Source organism: Grus americana, chromosome 2 (assembly GCF_028858705.1).
Source record: "Grus americana isolate bGruAme1 chromosome 2, bGruAme1.mat, whole genome shotgun sequence".
NCBI lineage: Eukaryota > Metazoa > Chordata > Aves > Gruiformes > Gruidae > Grus > Grus americana.
Window position 1 is genome coordinate 154,629,200 of NC_072853.1, and position 13,864 is coordinate 154,643,063.

Consider the following 13,864-nt stretch of genomic DNA (forward strand, 5'->3'; position numbering starts at 1 on the left):
TTCCAGTGTTTGCTTGGTTGGTAAGATGCAGGAGAGTGAGCATTACTCCTGAGAGCTGCCATTGGTTAGCTGGAGGGAAAATGGATATCAATTATACATAATCTAAGAAGCCTCTGCATAATAATCAGGCCCAGTAGGGGCTTTGGGGCAGCTTCGTTATTCTCTTGTAAACACAAGAGCCCAGATAGACATGTCAGTCAGGAGTAGCGGCTGCAATTCTTCCTTTTTAACACCTTCACATTCTATTGCTTCAATATGCAAACAAGGCTGTTTAGCTGAGGGTTGAGGCTGTGCTAATGAGCTCCCTGCACTAACCCTGAAGTAAAAAGGTTCTGTTTCACAGCTGCTCAGAGACTAGCTCCTCTGGGCATGCTCAGGTATTGGAAAATAATTCCTTTTAAACAGAGAAATGCCAATCAGGATTTCTTGCATACTCTTCTCTTTTCTCAGCGTGCTAATGCAATTACCTCATAACTTGTGAACTTTTTACGGTAGCGGAAAAATGTTTTGTCTTTGAATTATGTATTTTTGTCACCAAAAAGAAGAGAGGACTTGGAAAATTTAGCAGATGTAAAAATCATACCCTCCCTTAATTCCTGGAGGACCATAACTCAAGGCTAATTTTCACATTTCCTTCTTAAAGGTGGACAGTCCTTTTACCCCTCCCCTCCATGTGTTTCTCCATTTCTAACATCATTTCCATTTCCTTTTAGCTGGTCCGTGCAGTAAGTGACAGAGGAGGCTCCTAGCGCAGTGCTGCCAACTTCATTCCTGCTCAACACTGAAAAGGCCAACTTCTGTTGGTTTAGGACCTTGACTCTGTCCTAAAGCTAGGTTTCAGGGCATTGCTGAACTTAACCAGCTGCATAATTGCCTCGGTAAAGACACGCAGACCCCATGATAATCCTTTACGGATGAGCCGACATTTACAACTCACGATATGAAACATGGCAATCTCTCGAATATCCAATTATTCTTATGAATAAAGTAGTTTTCTGCCTGGAACAGTCAGAAATCCCCACTGGGTTAATTTAGTGTCTGATAGAAATCTTTGGGGTTTTCTGGTTAAAATAGGGCAGCGTGTGATTTCTTATACAACTCTATGAGGTGCTCCCTGTCTTCCTTCATTCATTCACTCTTCCCCAGGACCATGCCTTCTAGCAACATGACACAGGAGAGCAGACCTATAGGCAGAGCCACAAAAATGTCTGTCAGGCGCAAGTTACAACTATTTCAAACCATAGCGCATTCCTGTGAAGAGACAGCACGTTTTTTAACTATTTAGCAGTCAAATATTGTGATCTACTCTTTTTCACTTTGTTATCGGTTGGATTCCTAATGGCTGTCTCCATGCGTGACAATCCATATTACTGAGTCAGTGGGAAAGTCTTAGCTTTGTAATATTCCAGCACTTAAATTATTTATTGTGTTAGCTTTATGGCATATTAAAACCCTGCTTAGACAGGTAGAGCTAACTCCCTTCTGCCTTGCTGAAGCTCATTAAATGGCCATCATAACTGGACAGACTTAATTGTGTTACATCCAAATAATTCTGTCATTTGGATTCAAATCCAAGGCAAATGACCTACCCAGAAATCTCACTTATTTGACTGTGACTGGCAAATGATTAAAGTATCCTGTAAGCAGTTTACTTATGGCATGTTGGTGAAAATTTACAAGTAAAATTAAGAAACTGAAATAAGATGTGACTTTGCTTGTTTCAGACTGTTTTTAAATTATACCATCCCATTTTAGTACTAGTGTCCCCAGCTAGCAGCAAACTCATTTATTCATCTTTTTAAAGGTATTTTTAAAATAATAGTTGCCAGTGGTTACATTTATCTGTAGTTTGGAATTCAAATTTTCCAGTTCAGAGAATAAGTGACTGAAAAAAATATCTGCTTTCCATTCAGGTCAGCTTCCCATATGTCAGTTTACAATTCTTCAGTTCACTTTGCATGGTCCAAATGATGAGCTTTTAAGCACTTCTATTATGAAATTATTCTATTGCCTTATAGCTCCCAGTGAGGAAGAATGCTGAGGTAATTAAAACATTTTTTGGGACTCAGAGGACCCCCTCTTCTTCTGAAAAGTGTCTGTGTCAATTTAGACAAGTCACTTGATGCTAAAGTTTTACGAAAAACATTTAGGAATTCAGGTACTTCTGCAAAAACTCAATAGGTGCTTCCTCTTTATGCAGTTGTTACCCCTGCTAGCTGAATTACAGGTGTTGCAAGGGTCTGTGACCCTGAGGAGTGCCCAGCTCGAGCATATGTGGAAAGTTTTGATACTGAAAACAACATGTTTCTTTCCTTCATTTTGTATTTTGCTTTGTCTATTTATACTTCAAGCAATTAGCACAAAAATGCGTTATGCTGTGGCTATGTGGTGAAAAAACTCCCTCAGCAGTAAAAATTCCATCCTGATTATTAATTTTTGACCAGCCATCTATCAGGTAAGGACTTCTATACACAGTCAGTAGCATCCAATAGAGGTGAGATTAGTCTCATGTAAGTATGAAAAAAGCTATAAAATCCTTCAGTGCATTCATACACAATTTGCTGTTGACATTTTGGTTCCTACAAGAGGTGACAACACAAATTTTACTGCAGAAAATACCCGACTTCCAATGCAACTGAACTATTGGAGGCAAGAAATTCAATCTAGGTGGACTAGTAGCCTGCTAAGAAATGACAAGGTCTGTTGTCTAATTCTGCTCTGGGGTACAGATATGTGGTTTGATACAACTTTGATTTAGAGGGTACAGATTGTCACAATTCAAGGCTACTAGCCATAAGCTGATTTAGGAGGTGGGAATATATGAAATGAGGATTTTGTTCTCGTCCCTTGAATATGCCTGAAAGAGTTGATCCTGTTCAACTCTGCTTGAGAACCATAAAAAGGGTTGTCCACCGTGGTTTTGGAAATGGCATGGGCTCGTGTTATGCATTTGAAAACATGAACAGAACCCCCATCAGTAAGACAGCAACAAGTGAAACACAATAGTGAAAAGGTCTTTGAGGCAAACGCAGTGGCTGCCTGCAGTCGGGGTGGGGATGGACATGGACTTGGCCATGATACATACCAGTATGCATCACCCATTTCACTGGTGGGAGGCAGATACTGCCATGCTTTAGCCTCTCTCTGGGACCCTGATGAGTCTAATACTTGCTTCATTGTAATATGTACTTAGAGACTACTTATTTATTAATTTTGTTTTCCTTCTACTGAAAGGAAAGCAATTAGATTCCTAGTTGGTTTCATTAAATATTTTCAATGTATGAATGTTTTCAAATTAAACACTGACTCCATAAAATCATCCCAGGTACTGTCTTGGCTTCAGGTCATTAATTCTATTTTTTAAAGTATTAATACAGATGAAGGAACTTTGTTCTTTGTCTCTGTCTACCAAAGTGCCTGAAGTGAACTTTTTTCCCTCTACTCCCGCTAAATTACTAATTAGTTCAACGTACCTCAGAGATGAGAGCCTTTGAGATTGGCAAAACTTGTCTTTTCAACAAAAGTTTATTAAGACAGTAGTTGGTGCTCTCGATGACAGATTTAAGCAGAAAATGATATTCCTTCTTTTTTTTTTTTTCCTTGAGCAATATCAAAGAGTGAAGCAGTTGATTAAAACAGACACAGTGTAATCAAAATTTGTGCAATAGTCTAACTTTAATATAAGAATAGAGACCCCCACACACACCAAAGAAAAACATTTTATATCTTCTCACGAGAAAGTGTTATTGACATGTGCCTGTTGGAACATCTTAGGTTCGGGCTGGAGATGTTGCAGCTGTTGGTGCCAAACCCATGCCTGGTGAAGTTGTATAGGAAAGATACTCCCCCACCACTTTGGTGCCTTCCCTGCACAGCGAGGAGAAACAGGAAAGCCAGGACTGAGGCTGTTGCCTTGGACTGTTAATAGCGTCCTTGGAGTGCTCAAGTGCAGCATGTCTATCCTGGGGTCGATTTGCTGAGGAATTGAAGCAATGATTCACAGCGCATATCTTAAAAGCGGAAATGCTTATTCATGCATTTGAAAAAGGGGGAAGGTGGGAATATTGGAAATATACCTTCCCACCTCTCTCATGCTCCCCTTCAAACACGTTGTGGAGATTGAGCTGATATCCAGGGTATTTGAATGTGTAGTGACCTTAAAAGAACAGTTGTAATGTAAAATGCTGGCTAACATATAACACCTCTGCATTTTCAGCCATAGAGAAGAAGGCAGAGAGGCAATTAAGGATAACATATTCCTTTTAAAAAAATTCAGGTACTGAATATTTAGTAATATGATAGAGAGTGTGACACCAAAACCCCTTATGACCTAAAGAGCCAAAGAAACTTATCATTCTTATGAGTATTAACATAAACAAAATCTTTTTAATCATGTTCTTTTGTTTGGGCTGAAAACATTAGTGAGATATCTCATAACTTCACAATAGAATTGTATTTGGTACCTAAAACTGGGAATATCAAATAACTATTACAACACATCAATAAAACCCAAGCTGTTAGCTTTTATTGATATAAATATTATGATATGTTGGCCTTAAAGATTTTTTTTTTCTGAATTGTATTTTTCTTCATGGATAGTAATTCCTGACAAAGTCAAAGAAAAAACTTATATAAATTCAGAATGTAACCTACTGGGTATAATGATGACAAAATTTTTACAGATGTTGATACATGGAGCGCCAGAAACACAGAAACAGTAAGAATATATATTGTTGATGTCCCCATGTGACATATAAGGAGCTCTGACCAAGAAATTAAGTAATTTTTTTAATGTTATTTGATAAGGCATCATATATAGTGAAGAAGGGCGGAAAGCCCTTTTCCGCTAGGAGCGGAAATTCTGGCTGTGCTGAATATCAGAGATCTGTCAGTGATTTCAGTCTTTACCTGAAAAGACTTTTCCTAGGCTGTGCTTTTAGATGATCTGTCTTCTCCTTTAAGTCTTCCTCCTTTAGCTTAGTTTTGTCAATTATTTCCTTAGTAAGACAGGGGAGTTGGGGAGGAGAGACAGTAGACGCTAAGAACACTCTTTCCTTTTTGAGCACAGACTGTATTTCAGATATTGAAACCTTCTCCTTGCATGCAATCACCATTGTTCTGAACACCCTGAGGAAGGAAACAATAGCTGTTTTGGTGAGTGTTTTAAGCCCATCGTGAACAAGAATTTTCACACATAGAACAATAATGTATATTCCCCAATGGCTGTATTCACTTTAGAAAGTACTTTAGAAAAACGATGTTGCTTTTGGGCAATAAAACAGGTATCCCTTTGGTATTGATATCTTTTGTAAGTCACTTATTTAAATAAGAAAACTGAAGGTCTTTTCTTTAGTGGCCCTTTTATACTGGCAGTTTTAAAAATGGGGACATGATGAGTTACACAAGCTCTCTCAGCTTTTATTATTCTAAGATTATTTTATTATTGCTAATCTGCCTCCAGCACTGGCCCTAGCCACTAGGAGACCTTATGTTAACATCTTCCAGGGCCTCCAGGGAAGGGTCTTGAGAAATCTCTTCATTTTTTACAACAAGTATTACCTCCCCGCTCCCCCCCCCCCTCCATTTTTCCTGCTTTCAAGCCAGTGACAGGTTGCATCACAAAGTGAGATTCTGCTGCAGCCTTTCAGATTAATGCTGGAAAATAAAATAAAATAAACAGAAGATGGTGGTTTCTCAGGCTATTTCAAAATTCTGATCCACACTGGAATGATTTTTTATTAACTTTTCAGTGGTTTGACGGTATACAGAAAGAAAATGATAGGGAAGCATTGAGCAGTGGGAAGAGAAGGCAGCCATGGCCACAGCTTCCTGAGCCCCTTCAAACTGCGGTGTCTCCTCCCAGGCACTCATTCCCATCTACCTTCTAAAATCCCAGTGTTTCAGTTCAGAAATCTCACTGCTTCTCTGGGGTCCTCCCTGGCAGAATCCATTTTACTGACACTGTAAAATCAAATTTACCACAAGGCTGGAGTGCTTTGAGCTAAGTCGAGGTCATGGTATCATTTATCTCTGAAATTGTTGTCCCAGTCAGCAAACTTGTATGAGGTCCCAGAACGGCCCAAGACTAGATCTGAAGATCAAAGATATGATCCCAGACAGGTATATTTTCATCTGTCCTCTCACCTAATTCCATACTTTATCCAAACTGAAATGTTTCCTTAAAGCAGTAGTGGGCTTGGAGGACATGACTGTCTGAGATCATAGGACAATCAGGTAAGTGAAGAAGAAATGTGAGATCACCCTGCTTGTAGCTGAGCTGATTTGAAAATTAAAATCTATTTATGAATTGTACTGTTTCTTGTATCGCAAAAGTAGACATATTTAGAAATTTTGGAAGCACAGCTTTTTCAACATTGCAGAAAGGACTTAAAAGTTTTTGTGTATAGAATATCAGTCACTTAATAAATCTTTTTCACAGATTCATATAACTGTCACACCTGCCACTCACACCTGCAGCCTTCGAGAAAAAAGTCTGTTTCCTGAAAATACGGGAACAATGCTGGGAAGGTGAAGGTAACTTTGTTTTTACTGATATTTTTGTTAGGGCCAGACTGTCTGGCAGGGCTCTTTCCTTCCCCCACTCTCTTTGTATTTCCTATACAAAGGTCAAGTGCAATCACAGAGCACAGTGAAAAGGCTTAGAAGGCTCAAAAGGCTTAGAAGAAGTTATGAGTGGTGACTGGGCTACTGAATCTGGACGGAAGAGACTTGTGTTGGGCAAAGAGTGAGTCTGAAGGAAGTAATTTTTCCTCTGAATGGATGACTTTGTTCACGTGGGGTAGAGCTCTGGCAGTCCCCGCACAGAAGCTGCTGCAGTTTGCAGTGTGCTTAAATGACCCCTGAAACAGAACCAGGTGAGGAGTCACACTCCAATGTGGAGATGAGGATGTTTCCTGGGTCTCAGGCTACTCTGAGAGTACCTGGAGTACTCTACAGCACTCTGGTGAAGGCATGCTGTGCTGAGGACTGTCAAAAAAGTCTGACCTCAAATCCCAGAAGCAGAGGCAAGAACTGTGGTTTAGAGATTATAGGATGTGCTCCAGTGATTGAAGTAGTGAATGAGCCAGTGCAGCTTATCTTGCAACAGATTTGTGAACCTAGTCCTTTATTTCCTTGGTCTTTCCTGACAAGTGCATTTAGATGTTTCATTTTGTCTCCTAGGGAACATCCTGTACAAATGGGAAAAGATGTCTTCATTTTTTTGGTTTTGGTAGGGAAAATAATTCAAAGCAGTTTCAATTCAGCCATTTTTTTTTTTTTGGTTTTGTTTTTGTTTCCATGTGGATTTGGGTAGAAAGAGGAAAGAATGGGTTCAGCAGTTAAATGTAGGATTTGACTGTGTACAGAGCCTTACTCTCAACTCACATAAGCCCTTTTGAAATACTGTGCTTTGTCCGCACTAAAAGGAAAAGCTGTTCCTTCACGTGTTGGTTAACAAAGGTTAAGTAAAGCATATTACAATCTGAATTATACAGGGCTGTTGCAGCTTGCTTAAGTATTAGCAGGTCAAAGAGAACACTGCATCCTTGATAATGTTTTAGTTTGACCTGCTAACAAATGTTAATACATCTGTCTTGTTCAATGCGTTTTTGTGTGTGAATGTGCATGTATTTAAGGACAAGAAAAGAAATGCTATATGTCAGACGAAAGTCCTTCAGAATTCAGCAAGTGCTGTTTAAATGAATAGCAATAAATCACTGAGCACCAGAGTACACTACACATCCCTCACAGAGGACACAATGTTATGCAAATAAAGACTTTATGGACAATATTTCTGCAAATATTCTTCCATTATAATAATTTCTGTACATAAATCCATTCAAAGTTAGACAACCCTATAAATTAACAATTGGCTGGATTCATCAAAGTGTTCATAACAAGCAGTAATTTTTGTTTCAGGGGAATGTTAGCAAATAAATGACAGCCCTAGCAGGTTTTTAAATTCTATTAGGAAACATTCAAAGTGAGCCTTATTATCTTAAGTACTTTTCATTAGTTTTACAGAAGAGGATAGGCAATATTGACTTCTTGTGAACAAGTATTTATCTATTACCCTTGGTAGTATGTTACTGTTGCACTAGCAGTGTGCCCAGCTGTGCTACACACTTGGCAAAGACTCAGAAGGAAGAAAATCCTTCATCACACAACTCACAACTTTTAAGTGCAAGACAGACACAACTGGTAGGTCCATTGCAACCAAAGGAAGCACAAAGAAACTGCGAGGATATGCAGAGCTGCATGTGTGGCAGTGATCTCGGGGCACCGGCTGCCTAGCCATTGTCAAGGACCAGAAATATGAAAATGCTTGTTTGTGAATTTATGATGTGGGCAACATTTTGCTAGTCCTTGAAAGCTAGCAGAAGCAGGGTCTTGAAGGCAAAGGTGAGGAGTTCATGGTTGATGAGATAAAAAATGGGAGTGCTGTAGGTACACACAGAAAGGAGCAAGGTGTTAAAAGCAAATAGTCCAGGAAATGATTGCAAGGCTGGGGTGCATATGAAATATCTCAAGCAGTTATAATGAGAGAGATGAGATTAATGAGTATTCTAGCAGTATCCCAATATTGCAACTTTGCTCTGTGATGTCTTTTCCATGCCAAATCCATCACCTCTCAATGCCCTTTTCTCCAGAGCAGTCTTCTTTACAATGCAGAAGATAACAAAGCTCCTCTGAAAGAGGGAAATACATTGCTTTAGCCACTATAGAAGGCAATCACTGCACACCACCATATCATACAGTAAAAAGTAGGGGAGAAAAGGAAAATACAAGGATTACAGCTATAAACTGAAACAACTCTTTTTGAGGCACCCTGTAGTTTTTGTTTTGTTTTTTCTCTCTTTGCCCCTCTTATTTTACAGATTACAAAGCTTTTCAACTTGTTATTAGCAGGCAGAATATTTTAACTGTGCTGTCTGCAAATTCTTACTTGCATAGATTTGTAAGTAAAAAAAAAAAGTCTATGTTTGTTAAAGCATGTGCTATTCTCCACTTAACTAAGGAGATGAAAAGTCACAACTGTGCTATGATGTTTTATTAAAACAAAAAAATAGCAAGCTATCAGCACAAGCCAATTAAATAATACTTCTTGTCTCCAAATTAGCGTACACACAGATGTATATTCACATTTTATTTAGCAAAAATGTCCGCCTTTACCCAATATATTTAGGCTTGATATTCCAGAAGGATTATCATAGAATCATAGAATGTCCTGGGCTGGAAGGGACCTTAAAGATCATCTAGTTCCAACCCCCCTGCCATGGGCAGGGACACCCTCCACTAGACCAGGTTGCCCAAAGCCCCATCCAGCCTGGCCTTGAACACTGCCAGGGATGGGGCATCCACAGCTTCTCTGGGCAACCTGTTCCAGTGCCTCACCAACCTCACAGTGAAGAATTTCTTCCTAATGTCTAATCTAAATCAACCCTCCTTTAGCTTAAAGCCATTACCCCTTCTCCTATCACTCCATGCCCTTGTAAACAGTCCCTCTCCAGATTTCCTGTAGGCTCCTTCAGGTAGTGGAAGGCTGCTATGAGGTCTCCTGGGAGCCTTCTCTTCTCCAGGCTGAACAATCCCAACTCTCTCAGCCTGTCTTCATAGGAGAGGTGCTCCAGCCCTCTGATCATCCTCGTGGCCCTCCTCTGGACTCGCTCCAACAGCTCCGTGTCTCTCTTGTACTGGTGCCTCCAGAGCTGGACACAGTACTCCAGGTGGGGTCTCACAAGAGCGGAGTAGAGGGGCAGAATCACCTCCCTTGACTGGCTGGTCATGCCTCTTTTGATGCAGCCCAGGACACAGTTGGCTTTCTGGGCTGCAAGCACACACTGCCGGCTCATGTTGAGCTTCTCGTCCACCAACACTCCAAAATCCTTCTCCTCAGGGCTGCTCTCAATCCATTCTCCACCCAGCCTATAGTTGTGTTTGGGATTGCCCTGGCCCATGTGCAGGACCTCACACTTGGCCTTGTTGAACTCCCTCAAGTCTGTCAAGGTCCCTCTGGATGGCATCCCTTCCCTCCAGTGTGTCAATCACACCACACAGCTTGGTGTCATCAGCAAACTTGCTGAGGGTGCACTCGATCCCACTGTCCATGTTGCCGACAAAGATGTTAAACAGTGCCGGTCCCAGTACTGATCCCTGAGGGATGCCACTCAACACTGGTCTCCACTTGAACATCTAGTTGTTGACTGCAACTCTTTGAGTGTGTCCATCCAGCCAATTCCTTATCCACTGAGTGGTCCATCTGTCAAATCTATGCCTCTCCAATTTAGAGACCAGGATGTTGCGCTGGACAGAGTCAAATGCGTTGCACAAGTCCAGGTAGATGATATCAGTTTTTCTTCCCTTATCCACCAACGCTGTAACCCCATCATAAAAGGCCATCAAATTTGTCAGGCACGATTTGCCCTTAGTGAAACTGTGTTGGCTGTCACCAGTCACCTCCTTATTTTCCATGTGCCTTAGCATAGTTTCCAGGAGGGTCTGCTCCATGATCTTGCCGGGCACAGAGGAGAGACTGACTGCATTCCAAATGAACCACTATCATCTCACTGCTAGGAAGACACTGAAATCTTTGGTGTACCTATTTTCTGAGTTAACCTTCATAGGCTATGACAGGAAAAAACATTCAAGGTATTCCAGAATAGTGGTTTACTCTTGCAGCAGGTTGACAAAAATAAAGGTGTAGCATGTCCTTAATATAATAACATATATGTATATTAATATAACAGACTTATAACTATAATGTTCATATGCATGTGAACAAAATATGTAAATGGTTAAATCTTTGTGCATGTGCTTTTTGTATTGCCATATGTAAACTTGACTCTATATACAAGATGCTCTTCAGAGCTGCACAGTATTACCTGTGCAGTTAATGTATGTGTTGATTCTCTCTAGCAGAAAGATATAGGAACAGACCAATCAGAAGTTGGGAATCCCATTGTCTTAAACCATTTTTTTTTTTCCCCAACCACATTGGGTATGTTTGATTCATAGGAGCTTCACACCAGTAGATGGAAGATTTTCTGTAAGTTTCAAACTGCTTATCCGCCAAGGCAGCTCGCCTGAGAAGTGTATGGAAACTTTGACACAGCAGGAGTAAACTGTCTGGAAGGAGCATCCTCCACCATATATCATGGTGCCTGATAGTTGAGACAAGATGTTTGCATTGGTCTCATGTGAACAGTTGGGTGCCACTGCATGATGCTTTTTTTGTGAAATGCTGTTTGCTTTTGTGCTTGCACACACAACAGTGCCTCAATCCAATAATTTACTGTATCATTCAGATGTGATTCTCCCAACACATTGTTGGCCAATGCTTTTGTGTATTCCCAGAGTGTCTGAAAATCCTGCCAGCCTGTCTCTGAAAAATTGGCCTATATAGCAAATAGTTGGAACACACCAGGGGCACTTCATATATTAATTTAATAGCCTGTCCACAAGTATAAATGCAGAAAAATGAGCCTTGTAAAGGACTGGCAAAGCTACACTCAATGGTGCACAAAATAACTTTCACTGGCAAGACTGTTAGTTGTCCCACAGTGAAACTAAAAGCAAATATTGAACTTGAAATACCTCTGATTGGGTAGGAATCTGAAAGACAAAGCCATGAATTAGTGAGCACAGGGTGGAAATGAGTAACTGATGGTTGGTGGCATCAGAAATATGGTCAGGAGAGTTGAGCATATCCATACTTCAATACCTGTGCAGATGAGGAGCAAATAGGATTTGCAAAATGAAGACACAATGTGACCGGAGTAACCAGAGTGAGTAACTAGAAAGAGAGCATTGTCAAAGATAACATAGTGGATAGATGTGAAAAACATGGTGAAAGAGAGTGCTGTTCCCAGTGACAGAACAGGGGTAAAAATGTGAATTATTTTCTAACTATGCTGCATTTAACCTTGGCATTCTTTCACCTTGTGATTCTTTCCAGTTCATATTACTTATGGGAAGGAAATAAAAATCCATCCGCATAGGTTCTGTTTTCTAAAATCACACAGGCTTAATACAGTACCACTAATATATACTGAATTGTAGCACATGGTATCATGATTCTTAGTTTTATGCCATCAATTCCGTATTGTTGTAATTATTGTATCAAAGATGTCCAGAGGATGATATTAAAGCCTGTAGAGAGACACATCCCATATTCTAATAAATAATGTGGGTTTAGACAATAGTTTATTAAAATACTTTCGTAGCTGTGAACATGTTTTTTGAGTAATGAGGTTCTTTAGGAAGGTTTTAAAATCATCATTGTGAAGGATTTGTATCCAGAGCAATAGAGGTTTTTTCTGGTTGTAGGTTGTACTGTATTTTTAATATGCATGTATTTGTGGTTCTTCTTATCGAAATGTGCTTAGAGGGCATCATGGAAGGATTAGTTCAGTATCTCCCACCTCAGCCCAGACCTAACAGCCAGTTCCAAAGTTCTCCTGTAGTTTTGTCTTTTATTCAGAAATCTTCTCATCATGTTTCAGATATGGTGATGGAGTAGTTTACAAAAATTATCCTTGTATCCTGGAAAAAATGCCTGTCTTCTAGTAGTTCACTCTTCAAAAATCATGTAATTTGAGAAACTGTCCTGGCATGAAGGTCTGATTTTTTTTTATTTTTTAAAGTTTTTAATTGACCTCCTTTTTTAAAGCATGCTATTTATGGATTTAAAAAAAAAAAAAAGGTGACAAAAGTAGATTTTGTAAACTCTTGTTTATGTTCCCATTTAGATTTGATTCACAATAGCTTTGCTTGTGTAGTTGAAATCATTTTCTCTGAAGACAAAAAGTTACAGTGAATAATAGAGCATAGATTTGTTGATAGCTTGCATCATCTCATGAATTAATACCTCTGTATTATGTTTATGGAGTACAGTAAAATGTGTTATCTGAGTAGTTAATCAACCTAAGCCATTAGTGGTGAAATACTCTGTAATGTATACCAACTAATTGTGTTGAGAACTATGTGTCTTAAGAAATACTTTATGCTGCAGTACATTTATGCACACAGAAGAATGCATTTAAAAAATCTCTTTTAGTGAATCAAGACTTTTTTTTTTTTGATTTTGATGTCTTTCTTTTATGTTATATTGTATTTGATAATGTATTGAATAGCAAGTAAATAAAAAAAATCATTTAACATTCTTACAGTGTTGGTATTAATGAACCATATTTGCTTGGATATTTTGCTGAAACAAAATGCTACCAAAATTCACCCATTTTTGAAGGAAGTTTGGTTTTTAACAGTAGCATTTTCTGAGGATGTCAGTCTTCTCAGAAATCTTTTAAGTGAGTTAACTTGCAAGTTGTTTATCTAGGAGCCTTTACTTATGAAACTTTTAGTTTGAAAGGGAGTTAAATATTTTGGTGGTCATACATGGTGAAACCATTAAGAATGAAACATTTAAAGAAAGAATGTAGCTCAGGGTTTTTAATCAATATACCTTCACCAAAAGAGAGTACTTTTGAATATTTCCAACATAGTATCATTTTGATTCACAAAACAATTCTCTTTTGGGAGATCTACACCCTGATTCTTAGCAAAAGTAAATCAATATTGTCCAACTGACTTCCGTGAAATTGTATCACTGCAAGCCAACTGTGAATCTGGTCCATCTCTCCCATTAAAATTAATGGAAGAAAGATGTGTCCAAATGACCTAGAATACTTTGAATCTATGTTTTCTTGAATTGTGTCAAAACAATGTTTTAAATAGTATATATCTGTTTATAGGTTGTGTGTATGAGTAAGTATTAAATGTGCTGAATGGCCTAAATGTAAACTGTGATTGATTATTCCCATATGAGCCCAGTCTACTTCCAGTCCATTGGTTAGGATATAATAAA

At 39.1% G+C, this 13,864-nt stretch overlaps 1 long non-coding RNA gene across 1 annotated transcript in view; it reads left to right on the top strand.

Moving 5' to 3' along the window:
• LOC129202751 (uncharacterized) overlaps positions 1 to 13,091 on the top strand; it is a 139,495-nt gene extending 126,404 nt beyond the window's left edge. The window contains exons 6-7 of the long non-coding RNA XR_008575824.1: positions 6,440 to 6,534; positions 11,017 to 13,091. This is a non-coding gene — a long non-coding RNA (uncharacterized LOC129202751). The remainder of the gene's footprint in view (positions 1 to 6,439; positions 6,535 to 11,016) is intronic.
• Positions 13,092 to 13,864: the final 773 nt, after the last annotated feature.